At 42.9% G+C, this 18840-nt stretch overlaps 1 protein-coding gene across 3 annotated transcripts in view; it reads left to right on the top strand.

The window, feature by feature from the left end:
• The window catches only part of DENND2B (DENN domain containing 2B), a 157540-nt gene that overhangs the window by 23548 nt on the left and 115152 nt on the right, over window positions 1-18840 (top strand). The window contains exon 1 of one of the 3 annotated variants that reach the window (XM_039244631.1): window positions 5800-5856. The exons of the other annotated variants lie outside the window; for them this stretch is intronic. The gene's annotated coding sequence lies outside the window, so the exon portion shown is untranslated. Of the gene's footprint in view, window positions 1-5799; window positions 5857-18840 lie in introns of those variants that run through there. 3 annotated transcript variants of the gene reach the window in all.

Below are 18840 nucleotides of genomic sequence, written 5' to 3'. Positions count from 1 at the left end.
GTGGCTTTATGGGGAGGGTGACCACCACTAGTGGAATTTGCCAGTGAGGCTACCTCATCCTTGCTGCTCTCAATGTCAGCCTGTACGTTCAGAACACAGCTATGGCCATACCCTCTCTGAAGCGGACATCACTGTGTGCTAGACTGTGGGTCACCGTGGGTAGGTACAAGAGAAAACCCCCCTAGGGACAGTGGTAGACGGCTTGCCTCAGACCTCTGTGTTCCTTTGTGCTGGCTCTCCTTCTGGTTCAATTGAACAGTCCTGATTTCAGAGCCTCTGACACAGTTTAAAGCCTTTTCTTTTTTAAAAGTCCTTGGAAAACTCAAGTGAATTTCACTTGGTGGTGATAATTTTTTTACTCTCCTCACAGCTTTCACATTCTTGGGAGAGCTCTCTTGGGTAGTTGAGGTAGAATTTTTTAAAAAATCAGTGGACCTCGTTTTGTATAGTGACTTCTTCCACTCCCCCACGTCTTCCTTTAGATTTATCTTGGGTCCTGTTCTCCTTTTGGAAGAACCTTGTTTGGGTCCCTTGAGTTCCACTAATGACATTCCTTGCTAGTGGTTCTCTGCCTCCAGCCTGTCTACCCCTTTCTCGAGTTCCTTGTGCCCATCTCACACCCATAGATTCCTGTCTGCACAGCTTGATACTATATTTTCTTGTGGCCTCTGTTTAGCCAGTTCTTAGATGGCAGTCTGTTTACATTCATTTCACATGTAGACCTAGAATCCTATTTTCAAATCTCAATTTTTTTTTTTTTTTAAATCTGATTCCCTTGCTCTTAGCTAGTCTCAGTTTAAGATTGGGTCTCCCTCTTCCTCTTGTGCCACCCACGTGCTGGCCTTAGCAATGGTCTTCCCTTCAGTTTCCCCATGTGCTGTGCCTACCTCACTCCCACAGTCTTCCCCTCTGGCGTAGATCACAAAGGAAATATTTAGTTAGTCTCTGCCAAACATTCTGTCCGTGTTGTTTTGCTTAAGAAGACATGCAGATAAACTGTTTTGATTCTTGGTCTTGGTGCTCTAGGGCAGATGTTCCTCCTAAAACGGAGGTATTGTGGTCAGCTGAAAGAGTGCTGGACCAGAGTTCGGAGAATTGGATTCTAGTCCCTGCCGCACTATTAATTTGTGGTGTGATATTGCGCAAAGCACATTTCTATGTCTCAATTTCCTTTTGTCTAAAGGAATCTTATGATAAAGAAGACAGGAATCTATGGGCATGATGGGAACCCAGAGAGTAAGTCTGGGGGATCAAGGACATACTAGATAGGCTAAAGGTAGAGAACCATTACTGTGAGTATCATTAGTGGAACCAGAAGGAAATGAAAATTCAAATGCAGATAAAATTAATATATATAATCACTCTGAAAAAATATAAGATGTGATAACAAAATGGTGGAAGTTTCTTGATCAGGATGACTTCAGAGATAACTGCCTTGTCCGTCCCTGGGGTTGCTCTGGGTCTACACCTGTTTGGTGTCACCCTTGGGATGTGGGAGGCTTGGCTTTCTATGGGTTCAGTTCCAGAATTCCACCTCCTACCTTCTCCCTCCTTCATAACCCCGGGAATATTTGAAAATCAGCCCAGATCCTCACCTGGCTTTGATTTCCTCATCATGTGGAGAATGGTCCTTGGAAGTTGTAGTTTCCAGAAACCTTAAATGTTTGCTAACATGTCCAACTTCTGCATTCGTTGATCACTCCTTCTGTGCTTGGCTGTGTTCCAGTTCTTGTGCCCTAAAGGTGATTCTAGCAAGAAGGTGGGAACCTTTGGGGGATCCTGTCACTAGGAACTAGGAAATAAAAGTAGACAAAAGAACTGAGAGATGCCCTCTTGGTGTTCATGAGAGGCAGGTGTTTGAAGAAGAAACAAAGTGGTTTAACATCTTTCTAGGTAAACCACAGCCCCTGTTACACCTACTCAGATAGGCAGAACTACATCTTCCCATATCCCTACCAGTCCCCTTCTGAAAGGATTCTGGGATTTAATCACATCTTGCCTAGTTTATATTTTTTCTTTATAGTTAAAGATTTACACTGATTTCTTCCAGTGTAAAATGAGTTAGACAGAGGTAGTCTCCAGAGTCTTTTGCTGTCCAGTGGTCCTTTGTCATACATAATCAGCAGAAACTTTCCTAAATGAGTATAGAGGATACTTGTCTCTGCAGGGTTGGTGATAGGGTCTTGTACTCACTTTTGCTCTGCCCAGCCCTGGGATGCTCTCAGGCTGCTGAAACATAGAACTGAGTGGAATGGTTCTGGGAGTAGAGTTATGTAATTGACTCTGTATACTTTCTTTTTTCCCTTTTTCACACACACACACACACGCACATGCACGCACACACACACATATGTGAGAGAGAGAGGGAGCACACAAGTGGAGGAGAAGGACAGAGGGAGAAAGACAGAGAATCTTAAGTAGGGTCTATGCTAGTTCAGAGCCTGATGTGGGGCTTGATCTCATGACCATGGGATTATCACCTGAGCTGAAATCAGGAGTTGGACGCTCAAATGACTGAGCCACCCAGGCACCCCAACTCAATGGACCCAACTTTCAACTGTACATTGTACTCCATAAGCTTTGACTCCGTCATGGCCCTACGTCACCAATGAGGGTGTCTTCTCCTTTACTGGGACTGGTAGAGCTAGGTGACCTAGAACTCTGGGATAGTTCCCGTTCTTTAGATAGCTACATACTCCAGATCATCCAGCTCCAAGGGGTAGGCAGTGAGCGTTTTCTGTAGGCTTTGTAGACGTGTTCATTGTGAATGTCAGCATCATCTGGGCAAAATAAGGGCTTGACTTGGGTTTGATAAGTGTTGTGAGCCCATATCTGACTTTTTGGTACTTTCCCTTATCCCATTTGGTCTTAAGTCCAGTTGTCCAAGGCAGATGGCACACCTGGTAGTTTTCAGGTGATGCCTGAGGTGCTGATGTGTCCTCCTTGCCACTCTAGTCCTTAATCCTCATGAGCCCTCTGGCTTCTATCTCTCATCAATCATAGCTCATACTGTCAAAACACTGTGTTTTTAAAACCCTACTTGCAACCTCTTTAACCCTCTTCTTCCATCCTTTTTCTCTCCTACTTATTTTGCTTAGTTATCTCAGGAAGTACCCTCCTTGCCCCCTTGCCTCTTTGAGTATAGAGTGAAAGCTAGCCCTAATCATAGCTGAGAAGCAGGACATCCAGAAGAACACTTTGAGAAGGAAACTCGGACATTTGGGAATGAAATTAGATGGTGTGGAAAAGCTAGGACTACACATCTTGTCCTTGTATATACCTTTTGAAATCCCTAAAAATACCCATCAAATAATTAATCTGTCCTTCCAGGGCCACAATTTTGGATATATAAAAATTATCTAATTTTATTTTTCTTATGTTTTGTCTTACTCCTAGTATTTACACAGGTATTTTTGTATATTTATTTGATGTAAACAGTATTTTGGCCACGTTATTTGGTAATGAGCTTATCTGGGTATTCAACTACCATGTCTAATATTGTTTCTTTGGGAAAATGTCTTCAGCTTATAAAAGTGACTGATAAAGGAGTGAAAGCCTAGTCTTCAGCCTCTGCCCCTGCTGGTGCTGGTGCCTTGGAAGGGGCTGACTCTATGTATTCCTGTCATCTGGAGAGGAAGTGAGGCGCTGCCAAGGGCATGCTAGATGAGGAGAGTGTGGTCCTACGCCTGCCTTTTGTCTGAGTCTCTAGGAGGAATCTAAAGATGCTGGAGTGTGCCATGCCTGCCTTTGCCTAAGCTCTTCCCCAGCCCCCTCACTGTGTGTCACTTCAGGAAATACTTTAGCTTCAAGACTGAAGAAGTACCCCCACTTTGAAAATCATGATCTAATTATTACAGGACCACATTCTTTAAACATGTTTAGTGGAGTTAATTGAATTATCCCCTCCTATTTTTTTTAAATGTTTTTTATTTATTTATTTCTAGGAGAGAGAGAGAGACAGCGTGAGCAGGGGAGGGTCAGAGAGAGAGGGAGTCACAGACTCTGAAACAGGCTCCAGGCTCTGAGCTGGCAGTCAGCACAGAGCCCGACGCGGGGCTCGAACCCACGAACCGCGAGATCATGACCTAAGCGAAAGTCAGACACTTAACCGACTAAGCCACCCAGGCGCCCCATATCCCCTCCTATTTTTGAGTGAGAAATAATGCTGTGATGCTGTATCAGGCCTTGAATGGAAAGCTTCTAGTTTGAAGCTGGGTACATTTCCAGTGGGAGAAATCTGTTGCCAATTTATGAAAACTGAAGATGTCCCTGTGCTGTGTGTATAAACTGCAGCATCTTCATTGCAGTGAGCCCTTCAGGAAAATAATTTTTGAATAAAATTCCAAGCTTCACTAGCTTCCAAGTGACTGGGAATTTCCTATTAGAGTGGGAAAGCTCATCCATGTGTTTTTGCCTGGGGACAGTGTGTGTCATTTAGTTCCAGAGAAGTTAGTCCATAGCTGATTTCCTCTTTCTTTGTCCGTCTTTCTCTGGTGCCCAGGAGTGGTGCAGTATGCACTCTGATTGTGGTTGGAGAATAAAATCTGTAACCTTGGGGCAGGGTGAGACTAATGGTTCTTCTAAGTAGCAGACCTTTCACCTTTGCCTCATCGGAACCAAGCTGTAAGTAACTGAACTAACCAGCTACAGACGCTTATTGTGCAATTTTGAGGTGAGCATGGGCAAAATCCCAGGGGTTGGGAGGCAGACATGTGGCTACCAGAGAGATGACATCAGCTGATTTCCTGGTGCTGTGGAGGAAGGGGAGATTCCAGGTGCTCAGCTGCCTTACTGCACGCGGGGGTGTCTAATACCACCCCCAGCCCTGCTGGCAACCAAAGCCTTCACTTGGGAAAAGCCTTTGTCTAATTCTTACCCCTTCTTGTCCCCACAGGGACCTGAAATTGTCTTGCAGCTTTGGCTGTGGGAACAGAGCTTTGAGGAACGAAAATACATGTATGTCTCTGGGCATCTGTGTAGTTGAGTTGAATATGAGATGGAGAAGCATTATCTGTAGCTTTTAGAATCTATATTAGGAATTGTCCTTTTCTTGGATGGGAAAGCATTTTATGATTTAACTAGTTTTTTGTTAAAATTATCTGATTATTCTCTTTTGATATTCTTAATGTGATGACACTTAGTATATAGCAGGAAGCCATTTCTAATTTCCTGTGTTCTGCTCCTCCTCCTGGCTTCTCCTGGAACAGAACCTCACAAAGCCGTAATCTGTGACAACTGGAGAGAGCGCTTCTACAGGGAAGATCTTCCTCTTTGCTTAGCCTTGCCTCTTGTATGGGCTTCTGGGAACTGTGGTGGGGCTTCTTGGGAAGCCTGCAACCCCCAGTAGGTATGGAAAGTTTTATGACCTCTGAAGCATGACAGAGAGAATAAAGAATAGAGCTGGGAGGCATTGGAGCCTGTGAAACCCATCTGCTTACCAGCTTTACTTTTCTGTTAGATGTTGGGTACCCGGTCTAGTTCTACCCTCCTCCCCTAGGAACCTGGGAAAAAAATGAAGCCACTGCATGGAAAGCGGGTGATAAAGCCATCGGCAAAAGCTGAGGTTCAGCTCAGAGGTTCAGGCATTCCCCACCCCAGGCCTGCCTTGGGTTTCTTTGGGGCTGTCAGTGCTTAGGGTTTGTTTCTAGGACTCTTGCTCACATTCAAGTGTACCCACTGCTTACTTGAAGCCGTCTGGGGCCAGCCCAGGCGTGTTCTATCTGGGCGTGTTTCCACTGCTGTACTTTTTTTCTCTTCTTTTGGGCTTTCAGATAGGAGGACCTTCAAAGTCTCTGAGCTGCCAGAGTCCGTCTTCTGAGAGCCTGGTTCCTCCCCTTCTGGGCCCAGGAAGCTGTGGTAAGCTCTTGGTTTCCTTCTTAGCTGGGCACTTCTGGGAAGCTGTCTACATTCCTTTCTGCCCAGCTCTCTGCCTCTGGGGCTCTCTGGGGTGCGGTTGCTTCAGGCCTCTGTGATGCAGAGTGTTAAGGCAGTTCCACTGAGGCCAGTCTCTGGAGATGGCCAGGAGTGTGAAGGTAGAATTGCCCCTTCTTGCCATCCTGAAAGCAGGAGCTTGCTTTTCATGGGATGTGGTATGTCACTGATTCTTAAAATTTTCTCCAACTTGCTTCCCTGTCTCCTTGCCACTCTGTAAGGGAGGGGCGAGGAAGCCTGGTGCTCAGTTTCCTGTGATCTTGCTTTGGCACTGGACATGCCTTTTGTGAGGAAGGAGGTTAGAGGCAGGTGAGAGAATCTATTTTTTGGTCCCCATATAGCTGAGTGTCTTCCCAGGCTGGGTATGTTGACACTGTGAATGGTTTATGGTGGCATCTGCTCATCCTTAAAGGCAAGTGCCACCTTTACCTGGTTTAAAATCTTAATGGAGGGCACCATCATCAGCTCCTGTAAAGTAGGAAGGGCCCACGAGAGCATTAAGAAGAATGAATATGCTGGGCAGAAGATAAGCCTGAAAGAGAGAGGCTACTAGCCCAAATACCACCCAAGGGACTGTGTGTGTATAGTGTGTGTGTGTGTGTGTGTGTGTGTGTGTGTGTGTGTGTGATGGGTAGAAGTGGAGGGTGGGCGTGAACACTTCTAATGAACAGGAAAGGGTAGTAAATCTGGAGAGGGAATGGAGGAAGCTGGCTGTGGAGAACATGGAAGTTGTGAATTTTTGCAGAGCTGTGTTTTAGAGTAGCTGGAGGCCCATGGGAGTGGGGAGGTGGGCATGCTCCGTTGTGCTAGCATTGTTGAATACCTTGAGTAGGTGGCCATGAATGCCTTCCTCTGTGAATAGAGCTGCTTCTGCGATAGCCCCCTCCACTCTGCGTCCGTATTATACCTATGTAATTCTGGTCTGTCAGGGGTCCTGGCCTAGAGTGTTCTGGGGCAGAGGCCCTGGGTCTGAGAAAGTAGGTTGGCCAGCCAGAGTCCCCACCTCTCAGTATGCTGGCTCCCTAAGGATGAGAAGAAGCATCTTTGTAGCTGCCAGTCCTGGCCGGCACAGCTTGTAGAGGTGCCTGTACCCTGGTAGGTCACAAAACCTTCTCATGGATGCCCTGCCTCTTTGAGGTTGGAGAACTGACGGGGCTTCATCTGAAGCAGACCTACCTGAGGGGTACCCGAGTGGCTCAGTCAGTTAAGCATCCGACTTCAGCTCAGGTCATGATCTTGCAGTCCGTGAGTTTGAGCCCCGTGTCAGGCTCTGTGCTGACAGCTCGGAACCTGGAGCTTGCTTCGGATTCTGTGTCTTCTTCTCTCTTTGCCACTCCCCCCTTGCACTCTGTCTTTCTGTCTCTCAAAAATGAATAAACGTTAAAAAAATTGTTTTGACGCAAATGTACCTCCAGGACCCAAGTCTGAAATGTGTGTTACAGAATTATTACCAGTCTTGGCTCTTCATCCCTCTGTGTCTCTCTTCCCTTTACCTTTCCATCACTGTCAGGGATTGTGAGCAGCTGCCATCATCACACAGACTGATCAGGACATTAAGAATGGAGCTGAATTCGGGGCGCCTGGGTGGCTTAGTCGGTTGGGCGTCCGACTTTCGCTTGGGTCATGATCTCGCGGTTCGTGGGTTCGAGCCCCGCGTCGGGCTCTGTGCTGACTGCCAGCTCAGAGCCTGGAGCCTGTTTCAGTCTGTGACACCCTCTCTCTCTGACCCTCCCCTGCTCACGCTGTCTCTCTCTCTCTCTCTCTCCTAGAAATAAATAAAAATATTTAAAAAAAAAAAAAAAAAAAAGAATGGAGCTGAATTTAACTGTGCATGCTCCCCTGGTGTGCTCAGGCTCATTCTTAGAGAAGAGGTTAATTTGAACCTGTGATGATAAAGAGGGCCTTTCCACCCCAAACAGAGTGGGTGAAAGCTGGAAGGAAAAGATGGGGAAGGTACTTCAGGAGTTGGGAGGGTATTGATTCTACCCCTTCCCTTTCCCCTCCTCTACCTCCAACATTTCCCGTGAGTGGTCCAGGGTAGGAGAGAAAACCAAGATCTTGCTTTTCAGCCATCAGGCAGTGTCAAGTACTTCTGAATTTTTCAGCCTAACCAGCATTTTGATGCAAATCTTGTATAATGCTTGTTTGTTGCCTGAGGGAACCTATAATCTCTAGGAGAGACAAAGTTTGTTAAACAGAGGATATCAAAGGTCTTAACTGTGTTTAGTTTCTAACTGAATATATTTATAGTTCAGAAATGAGAAAGTTGTGTCTTAAAAGCTTTCTTGGAGGAGGCAGATCTTTGAGAGTTAGATGGACTTTATAGAAGCAAAGGAGAGGTAGGAAGTGTTGTGCATGTGGAGAAGAGAAAGAACATAGAATGTGGCATGGTCAGGGTAACTGCTGATCTGCCTTGGGAGTGGTAGGTCTAGTGGAGCAGAGCTGGCAATTTGATCCCTGGAACTTCTGCTTTGGTGCATAGGAGATGGGAAGTGAAGCAGTGAAGGTGAGAATTTGTAGAAATCACTCTTGTCGAAAGAAGTAGGGTAATTTTGGAGAGGAGAGAGATTGGCAGTAAGGAGACCTTCTAAAGAGTATGGGACATCAGCAACAGGAATAGAGAAGAAGGGGTTAAATCCAAGAGAATATTTAGAAGCAGAGCAAGTTGGACCCAAACATGGGATGTTAAGGATGAAGTTGAGGGAAAGACAGAAGATGTCAAAATGTCTGCCCTATCAGAGTGGACCATTACTGATAGCTTGTGTTTATGAAACACTTTGCACTTTTCAAAGCACTTTTTGATTCAGTAATTAGCTCAGAGTTGTCTGGGCTCTTTATAGTTCATCTAGTCTGGCTTCATTTTCCAGATGGGGATTAGAAAGGAGAACTCACACAGCTGTTTAGCGGTAGACCTGGACCTCCAGTCTAGGCCTGCTGGCTCCTAAGGGAATTTTAAGAGAAGAATACATGGAGGAAGGAGTGTGGGATCATGGAAAAGTCCTCTCTAGTGGGGTGACATTAGGTGATTGCTAATTTCTGATCAAAATGAAGCTTTATCAGATGCCTTCAGACCAGCTCAGTGATTTTACTTACTAAGAATTTTTTTGTTTTTTGGGGGGAGGTGTTTGTTTGTTCTGTTTGGAGAATTACTAGACAAGGAAGGTGGATTCCTTGGGTCCTTGTAGTTCTGAGATTCTTAAGACTGCACCAAAAACTTATATGAAAGGTACTGAATTGGGTTTCCTGGGAGACTGGCTGGTTTCCCGTGTGGTCTTTTCTAAGGGAATTTCGAGTTAATTTGCTCCATATGATTTTCACCTTATGTGCTGACCACAGAACCTAACCACTGAGGAGGACACAACTCTGCTGTTAGTGGACTATAGCCAGAGATAGTCAGCAGCCAAGAACTCAATATTTGCAGTTACATTTATAGCTCTTTTTATATTATCCACCTTTCCCCACCTCCTCTTGCAACACAAGACACACACACACACACACACACACACACACACAGACATACACACTTTACTCCCCTCGCTCTCTCCTTCCTTTCCTCTTTTATTCTTTCTCCTTCACTGTTTTTCTAGTCTCATCCTCCATCCTCCATCTATGTCGTTTACACTCTTGTTTCTATCTTATTGTCTAAACAACTTCCTGTGTTGGAGTGACTTCCTGTGCTGGTTTGAACTCAGACAGGACTACAGCAAAGCGCCTTGGAATATCCGGCTTTGTTTGTATCCCCTGATGCGGTGACTGGCACCCAGCGATCAGAGCCAGAATCTGGGAGTCATTCCGGGTTCTTCCTTACCTCCATAGGCAGTCATCCTTCATCCTTCAAGTTCTTGTTTTCTGTTAAAATAGCTCCTGATCATCCCTCCTGATATCCATTCCCGTTGCCCATACAGCAGGAGAGCAAGCAGAGAGAGAGGTCACAGTTGAAAAAAGAAAAGTAAAGATGAGGGTGTCCTCAGAAGCATTTTGCAAACGTCCAGATCCCAAGTAGAGCCTTTCTGTTTGCCTGTCACACACTTGTAGCCCTCTCCTCAGTGATTGGCTGCTGGCTGTGCTTCTGCTGGCCGTGTTTGGACAGAGTCTGAATGTGAAAAGGAACAAAAATTTAATAAGCAGTGGTAACTCTCTTGGGAGGACAGAGTCAAGCCTCATCTTCTTGGAGAGCTTTTCCCAAGTAGACTTGCCTCTCTTCAGCGCCTATAAGGCCTTTTCCTTGGAAGAGGTGTGTCTCACGCATGACTGATCACAGATGTTATCTGCATTGACATAGTGGCTGCAGTCTTTCATCACCTTGAAGACTCTCAAATGGTTGACTTCCTGTGCTTGCTCAGGTTTGAAGAGAGCCAGTGTCTCTGAGATATAGCCTTTGGAGTCCTACAGCTCATGAGAAAGAAGCCTTCTGCTGGCATCTGCTGTGCTGGGGACAGTGGTCCTTGACCCTTTTTTTTTGTACTCTACCCCCCTCCTCCCAGTCATTTAGCAGTGTTAGCCAACCGGTTACATGGGCTTTGGGCAATTGTGTTAACCCAGCATAAGAATCCTGACACTGAGGGAATAATAGGCTTTCTGAATTCTTTCATTCCTTCAAGAGGCTAAATTGTACTCAGATATGTTCCTTGACATCCTTGGGAGCAATGGTCAGGAATTCCCCCAAGTATGCTATTCTCAGACTTCCAAACAAGGCTCCTCCTGTTTCTGTCCTTCAGGATCTTAAACTGCTTTCTCCTCTCCCTTTACTTTCCTCTGTTTTCCCCCGTATCATCTCACCTATCTTCCCTTTCTTGCAACCTGGGGCTTAATTTTTTCCCCTATTGCATAGATTCTTCTATTTTGACCTCTAAATGGAAGAATATTATTTTTTAAAATTTATTTATTTTGTTTTGAGAGAGAGAACGAGAGGGGAAGAGAGAACTCCAAGCGGACTCCTCTCTGTCAGCTCAGATGGGGCTCGATCTCACGACCGTGAGATCATGACCTGAGCCAAAATCACGAGTTGGATACTTAGCTGACTGAGCCACCCAGGCACCCCTAAGTGAGGAACACTTGAAAGCACCTCTTTGTATACAAAAGCCAGCTAGCTCTATTTTACATAAAAATGGGATACACCTAGTGCATGTATTGTTAAGGAAGGAGCTGATCCTTCTAGAAACTTCTAGGTTCTTACTCTTTGGAAAAATGACACCTTGTACTATAGGATGTTGAAGTTTATTTAGTGTGACACTCATCTGTAGACCAGGGCTGCCTTCCATATTTCTAGGATAAGAGCTGGGTTTTGAAGGGCTGCTGCTCTTCTCTCTTGCTGATTCTTCCTAAGTATTTAGAAGAAGTATCATAGTTTTCCATTTTGGGAGATAACCTGCCATGTATATATCCCAGCAATGCCTGATGGAGCTGAAATGCTGCATTCCTACTGTCTAATGTTTCAGTCACAATAGTCAAAACTGAGTCCTTACTCCCCCCCCCCCCCATAGCTATCAGATGACAGCTTAGTATAGAAAGCTACAGATCCACAAGAATTCACTCTGCTAGTTAAAAATATCAGTTTGTAATTCTGATCATGAGGAACCATGGTTTGGGGAGCTGATGGTTAAGAATTGTTGAGATTCTTGAGCTTCTCTGTGTCCTTACTAAAGCTTGGTTGGTCAGAGCCCCAAATGGGAGGTTCCAGTGTGAGTAGCAAGAATGACAAAGAGCAGATCCGGCAGGACTCCGCTGGCCCTTCTTTATGTGAGCTTTCTTTATCTCGTCTAGCCGCTAGTCCCCAGGAGATGACTCCATAGGGATAAAAGTGGTATCTTCCTGTTCTCCAAGAGGACTTAAGAGCCTCATGAACCAGATATGTTATGTTACTTCTCAGTTTAAGGGGGTCCATAGATTTGATTTTCTTTTCTTCTTTCAGTATACTTGCCTGAGATATTATTAAGACTCCATTTACCCTGAGTCTGAACATATGATGTGTGTCTCCTGGATGCATGATTGTTCTAACGGCAATGGAGCAGAGTAAGATGTGGACCTCATTTGATCTGGGCTCTGTATTTAAATCAGTGAACCTGAAAATCACATGGATTCATCAGTTGACTCCTATTGAACCATTTCTCAAATCTTCCCTTATACCATCTTCATCCTGTTGTTATGCAGTTTTTTTTTTTCTAAACTTAGGTATAAAATAAATATCTTTTGTCCTTTTAAAATTTCATTTTGTTATGTTTAACTTATGGTTCCAGTTTGTTGAGACCTTTCTTCTGATTCTCTAGTATATAAATTATCCCTCCCATTTAGTTTGTCATAGGCATTTCAGATAAGCATGTCTTCCCCAAGTCATTGATAAAAAGGGTGACAGCGATAGGATCTAGAACAGATGGGAAGTGGCCAAACTTCTGGGAGTTCCAGAGTGCTTCTTAGTTGATCTGTTTTGCAGCACCGTTCGGCCCCAGCTGTCCTTACTTATCAGACCATCCAGCTATCAGTATATTTCTGTTGTATCCTTAAGATCAAGGGAGGTTTTTCTGAAGTCCAGATAAATTGTGCTTCTGGCATTTTTTGATATATGTGTGTGCATATGTATGTATTTATTTTTACGACATATCATATATATTATATACAAATATATATCATGGAAATATGTATGCATATTATTTTTAAAACCAAATTATTATTTATAGACCACTTGATATCTATCACTGTGTGTTTTACATGTAATGTCTCCTTTTTTCTCTACAATAATTTTATATTAACTTTATTCAATGAAAGTAATAAACTGTTTTAGTATGATTTGTGCTTAATCTTTAGTGTTTGGTACTTCCTTTTCTAAGTCCTTTCCACTTTTCATTTTTCTTTGTTCTAGAGTTTTGCCTGTGATATTGCTCATTTAATAAATACTTATTGAGTACTTCCTATGTGTAAAGAAAATTATATGGTCTGTTAGAAATTCAAAGCCTAATAAGAAATGATCTCTTTGCTCAGAAAAACTTCTATGTGATTACAAATATGAAGAGATGAAAAATGGCTTGGTGGGGGAAGGAGGGAAAGCAAAATAACTCAGAAAAGAGTGACTGGGATGCTGAAGTTAGTCCATTTACTAGATTCTGAATGGAAAGCTCTGGAAGCCATAGTGGTGGTATGTTCCATGTCAGACCCTTTGTACAAAGATAGAAAGTATCCAATTGACTGACCGGTTTAAATCCTGTCCTAGTAGTTTGTTGGAGTGTCTTTCTGAGTATAAAAGTGAGGAGAGACTGGCCTGCCACGGGGGCCCACTTTTGAAATCTGTCAGTTAAAAATGTAGAAAGTACTTTTTTTTACATGTTCAGTTTAAATGTGAATATTCATGGGGCACCTGGATAGCTCAGTCAGTTGAGTCTGACCCTTGGTTTCAGCTCAGGACATGATTTCATATTTCGTGGGTTTGAGCCCCATGTCAGGTTCTGCGCTGCTTGGGATTCTCTATGTCTCCCTCTCTCTCTGGCCCTCCCCCACTTGCACTGTCTGTGTCTCTCTCAAAATAAGTAAATAAACTTAAAAATTAAAAAAAATTAATGTGAATATACATATACCTACCACCCAGCTTAATAAAGAAAATATTACCATTAGTTTTAAAATCTCCTATGTGTCTTTAATAATAATTCTTAATTAAAAAAATTTTTACTGCTTATTTATTTATTTTTATTTATTTAAAAAAATTTTTTTAATGTTTTATTTGTTTCTGAGAGAGAGAGAGAGAGAGAGACAGTGTGAGCAGGGGAGGGTCAGAGAGAGAGAGGGAGACACAGAATCCGAAGCAGGCTCCAGGCTCTGAGCTAGCTGTCAGCACAGAGCCTGATGTGGGGCTCGAACCCACAATGTGAGATCATGACCTGAGCCGAAGTCGGACGCTTAACTGGCTGAGCCACCCAGGCGCCCCAATGCTTATTTATTTTTGAGAGAGAAAGCGAGCATGAGTGGGAGTGGGGCAATGAGAAAGGGATACACAGAATCTGAAGCAGGCTTCAGGCTCTGAACTGTCAGCACAGAGCCCGATATGGGACTCAAACCCATGAACCATGAGATCATGACCTGAGCCAAAGTCGGACACTTACGGACTGAGCCACTCAGGTCCCCAATAATTGTTTTAATTTAAGAAAGTAAATATGCATGCTAAATTGTGGGAGTAAAATGTAGAGTGTTTCAAACTTAGTAAAAAGTAAAATTGCTAACTTGTGTTTATTGTTTTGGCATTATTTCCCTTTTCACTGGTATGTGTTTTTGTATTTTAATGTAGTTACAGCTTTGTTTTGCACAGTTAACATTGTCTGATGCTGTTAAAGTCCTCACAGTCATCACTTAAAGTTAATTCTCAAATAAGTGATACATGTAATACATGGAAAAGTAATACATGTAGGTTCAAAAGGTGCAAAAAGAGGTACAGGGAAAAGCGGTGCCCCTGCCTTCTCTTCTGTTTCCCTAGAGCCAGTCACTGCTAGCAGCTTGTGGATTGTGGTCATCTTTTAATGACTTCACAATAGTCCAGTGTAGTGTTTCACAGACTGCAGATCATCATTAGTGGGTTGGAAAATCAATTTAGTGGGGGCTGTACAAGCTTTGTTTTCTTAATGAAATAGATTAGGATAGAAAATAGCAGAGAGCATCATACATGGTAAAGGGAAGTATTGTTTTGAAAAAACTTTTTGGTTCAGTTTTATACGCACACACATGCCCTCTCATACATGCACATACTATATTACTATGTTATACATGTATTTTTTACTCTGAATCTTGGTCAAAACATACTTGAAATTTACAAGTCTTGTAATGATTGACATTGAAGTTGTTCCTGACTTTTCATTATTATTAATAATACTGGCAATAGGCGTTTTTCCCCCTCTCATACTACAGAATTTTTTTTAACATTTATTTATTTTTGAGAGAGAGAGAGACAGAGCATGAGTGGGGGAAGGGCAGGGACAGAAAGGGAGACACACAATCTGTAACAGGCTCCAGGCTGTGAGCTGTCAGCACAGAGTCTGACGCGGGACTCAAACTCTGGAATGGCAACATCATGACCTGAGCTGAAGTTGGATGCTCAACCGACTGGGCCACCCAGGCGCCCCTAGAGAATTTTTTTTTTTAGGATGACTTCCTAGAAGCAAGGATACTGAGTCAAAGGATATGAGCATTTTAACTGATGTAGCCAAGTTACTTTCTAAAAGCTTTGTCCCATTTACTGTTTAATAAATCCTGTCTGTATTTTATTTAGTATTGATTATTTTTAAAATACGGATTTTCTATGCATTATATATGTGATATATATATATTTAAAATGTTTATTTATTTTTGAGACAGAGAGAGAGAACAAGCAGGGTAGGGGCAGAGAGAGGGAGAGAGAGAACTGTCATCACAGAGCCCGGTGCTTGGGTCGATATCATGACTATGCGATTGTGACCTAAGCAAAAATCAAGAGTAAGATGCTTAACCAACTGAGCCACCCAGGCACCCCAATGTGATATATACTTTTTAATTAAATGGGATAATTTGTTCCTTTTCTCAAAAAAACATAAAGTGAACACTTCTCTATTATACTAAATATTTTTTTTAAATGTTTGTTTATTTTTGGGAGAGAGAGCATGAGTCAGGGAAGGGCAGAGAGAGGGAGGGAGAGAGAGAATCCAAAGCAGGTGCTATGCCATCAGCACAAAGCCTGATGTGGGACTTGAACCCACAAACCATGAGAACATGATCTGACCCAAAGTTGGATGCTCAACTGAATGAGCCACCAAGGCGCCCCTATACTAAATATTCCTCTAGAGCCACTACTCTCATTCTCAGGGGAGCTTTTCTTGGATATAGGGTATGAGGGGTGACTGCTCTTAGTGCTTCTCAAACTGGAGCTATTCTTACCCATTCCTATGATTTGTACCATATACACTTTTATTTACTGATCATTAAGTTGATTTTTTTAGAGCTTTTTATTTTAAAATAATTGTGAACATACAGAGAAGTTGCAGAGACAGCACAAGTTCCCTTAACCGTTTATAACTATGGTACAATTATCAACTAAGAGGTTTATAGTAGTGTAATGTAAACTGTAGACTTAATTTGGGTTTCATTAGTTTTTCTGTTCCAGGATCTAATCCTGGTCCCCACATTATGTTTATGTATTGTGTCTTTTTAGTCTCTTCCAATCTCTGACAGTTCTGCAGTCTGTCCTTGTCTTTTATGACTTTGAGACTTTTGAGGAGTAGGGATGTACCTCAAGTCAGGTTTGTTTGATGTTTTCTCATAATTAGACAGAGGTTCTGAATTTTTTGGGAAGATTGCTACAGAAATGAAATGCCCTTCTCAGTGTATCATGTCAGGATTACATGATGTCAGTATGACTTAATAATAGTAATGTCAACTTTGATCACTTGGTAAAGATTATGTCTGCTGGGTTTCTTCATTGTCAAGTTTTTTGTATTTCTGCCTTTGTAATTACAAATATTCTGGGAGAGATACTTTGAGGTTATGCAAGTCAACTATTTCTCTTTAAACTTCTACCCACTAACTTTAGCATCAAAACTAAAAGCAAACACGAAATATATGCAATTGACTTTCAAATAACATGGGTTTGAACTGTGCAGGTGCACTTGCACTTGGGTTTTGTTTTATAAATACAGTGTAGTACTGTAGTTGTATTCTCTCTCCTTTATGGTTTTATTAATAGCATTTTCTTTTCTCTGGCTTACTTTATTGTAAGAATATTGTATATAATACACATAACATACAAAACGGGTATTAATTATGGTGTATGTTATCAGAAAGGCTTCCAGTCTGCAGTAGGCTATTAGTAGTTAAGTTTTGGGGAAGTCAAAAGTTATATGCAGATTTTTACCTGCACAGGGGCCCAGCACCCTTAACTCCCATGTTGTTCATAGGTTAACTGTACCTTTTTTAGCATTGGGCTAATCAATGAGCTCAGTGAAAATGGGGTCAATAGCTGGTTATGTTTCTTCTTATGCACATTAAGACAAATATAAAAGTACTAAACATTTTTTAAATGTTTGTCCATATACCACTTATAATCATCTGTATACATACCATACCTTGGAAGCCCTGGACCACTCTGAGGTGCTAAGCATCAATTTATTTAGGTTTTGTGCTGATATTGTTGATTCCTTATTAAAATCTATTAGTTGGCTGTTTTCATTCATTCATATATTAAAAATGTATTAATTATGTTTGGGGCAGAGTCCTACACTAGAATTCAGAGTTAAGACTTCAAATAGTTCTTGCCCTAAACAATATTATAGGCTAGTAGGAGAATTAAGTTGAATAGCCTTGGTACACTAAAATACAAAGTAGTGAGCACAGCTAACAACTGTTAGTAGTTAGACTGTTTGTTTCAAAGAGTATAGGTGCTATGCATAGAGAATCCAGTTCAGGCAGGGAAGATCAGGGGAGATAGCATGGAGGAGGTGACACAGTCTTGGCCCACATTTCCCACAGCTTTGCCCAGATCTTATTTTGAAGGGCACTTTTTTTTCAGGCTCCACGTATTTTCTTTGTTATATCATGGAGAAGCCATTTAAGTCCAATCTTCTTATTCCTCCATCTCCTTTCCCCCCACTTTGTGCTCTGTCTCCTCCATCCTGAAGCTTCAGTCATGACAGATTAAGATCTTGGTTGAGGTCAGAGTTCTAAGCCAAGTAAGCATGAGAAGCACATTCTGGAAAAGTAAAATGGTGCTTTTAGAGGGGGTCTGGAATATTGCCTGTCCAGTCTTTTCTGTCCCCAGGCTGTGTTTATGTGGCCCAGTGTTGAAATACTCAGCCTTGACAAGGGACAGTAGTCAGAGGTCTGTGGATTTGAGAGATTCTAGGAAATTAGCCCATATATGAACATTGTGACAGATACCCCAAGAGATTGGATCAAGTCACTGTGTGTCTTGTGCCCTGGTGATCTGACTTTTGAGTTTCATACTGAGGGTTGGGAGCTGAATAGAGGTGAAGTAAGCCTGGAGGGCCGACAGACCAAAGGCATGCTCAACCCAGCATGAAGATGTCCAGTAGCCGCTTCACCACAGGGCAGTGAGATCCAGGATAATTGTAGGCTGAATCCCACACTCTCTTAGTTCAGAGTCTTAGTGTTGGATGGGAGGGTGGGAGATGAGTGGGAGGCAGGTGGGAGTAGGGCATGAGTAAGGACCCCAGAGAATATCTTGCCATAAAATGCCAGGACTTGAACACAGAATGGCTATTTCTCTGTTTTCCCAGGAAGGCAGTGCAAACAGAGTGTATAGCAGTGGCCAGAACACTGGAGGTCCTGTTGGGTGTGGCTCTTGACCTAGGCAGAGGAGGGCTGGGGTTGCCATCTGGAGGGAGGCATTTGTTTTGTTAATTCAAAGGTGCTGGTAGAAGAGACTGTTTGATTTGTAGTAGGCAGATTATCTTTCAAGAGAACTTAGATATTGCCAATTCTTCTGCTTTGTAAAAGCAGCTTTGTCTCAGACTGATGGCTAGGAGTATGTCCCTGGGAGCCTCAATCTCCTTCCAGGCACTTCCCAGGCCATTTCCAAATTTCCACATCTGGTGTTTGGCATCTTTATTCTTTCTCTAGCCTTCCTTAGTCAAGAAGCCTGAATCTCCCATCTTCTCCTCCAGGAAAGTCTGCCTTTTGGGGGGGGATGGTCTTCTGTCTGATCCCAGGCAGATGACTCCAGAGCCCCAGATCAGGGGCTCTGCTGAAAGAGTTAGGTGGAAACTCTGTAGCCCCTGAAACAAGAAGTCTTCTTGCTGCTCTGGACTCTTCAGAAAGCACTGGGATTAGGTGACTAGGACAGAACAGTTGGACTGGGCGACTGCAAGAGAAAATTCAAGCTGGAAGGACCCTTAGAGAATAGCTAGTTCAAACAGCCCAACAGCTTTCTCATTATATGCAGGGGAA

Source organism: Hyaena hyaena, unplaced genomic scaffold, assembly GCF_003009895.1.
Source record: "Hyaena hyaena isolate Hyena2069 unplaced genomic scaffold, ASM300989v1 scaffold_245, whole genome shotgun sequence".
Classification (NCBI taxonomy): domain Eukaryota; kingdom Metazoa; phylum Chordata; class Mammalia; order Carnivora; family Hyaenidae; genus Hyaena; species Hyaena hyaena.
Note: the sequence above shows the minus strand (reverse complement) of the source record. Positions and strands in the feature narration are given on the sequence as shown.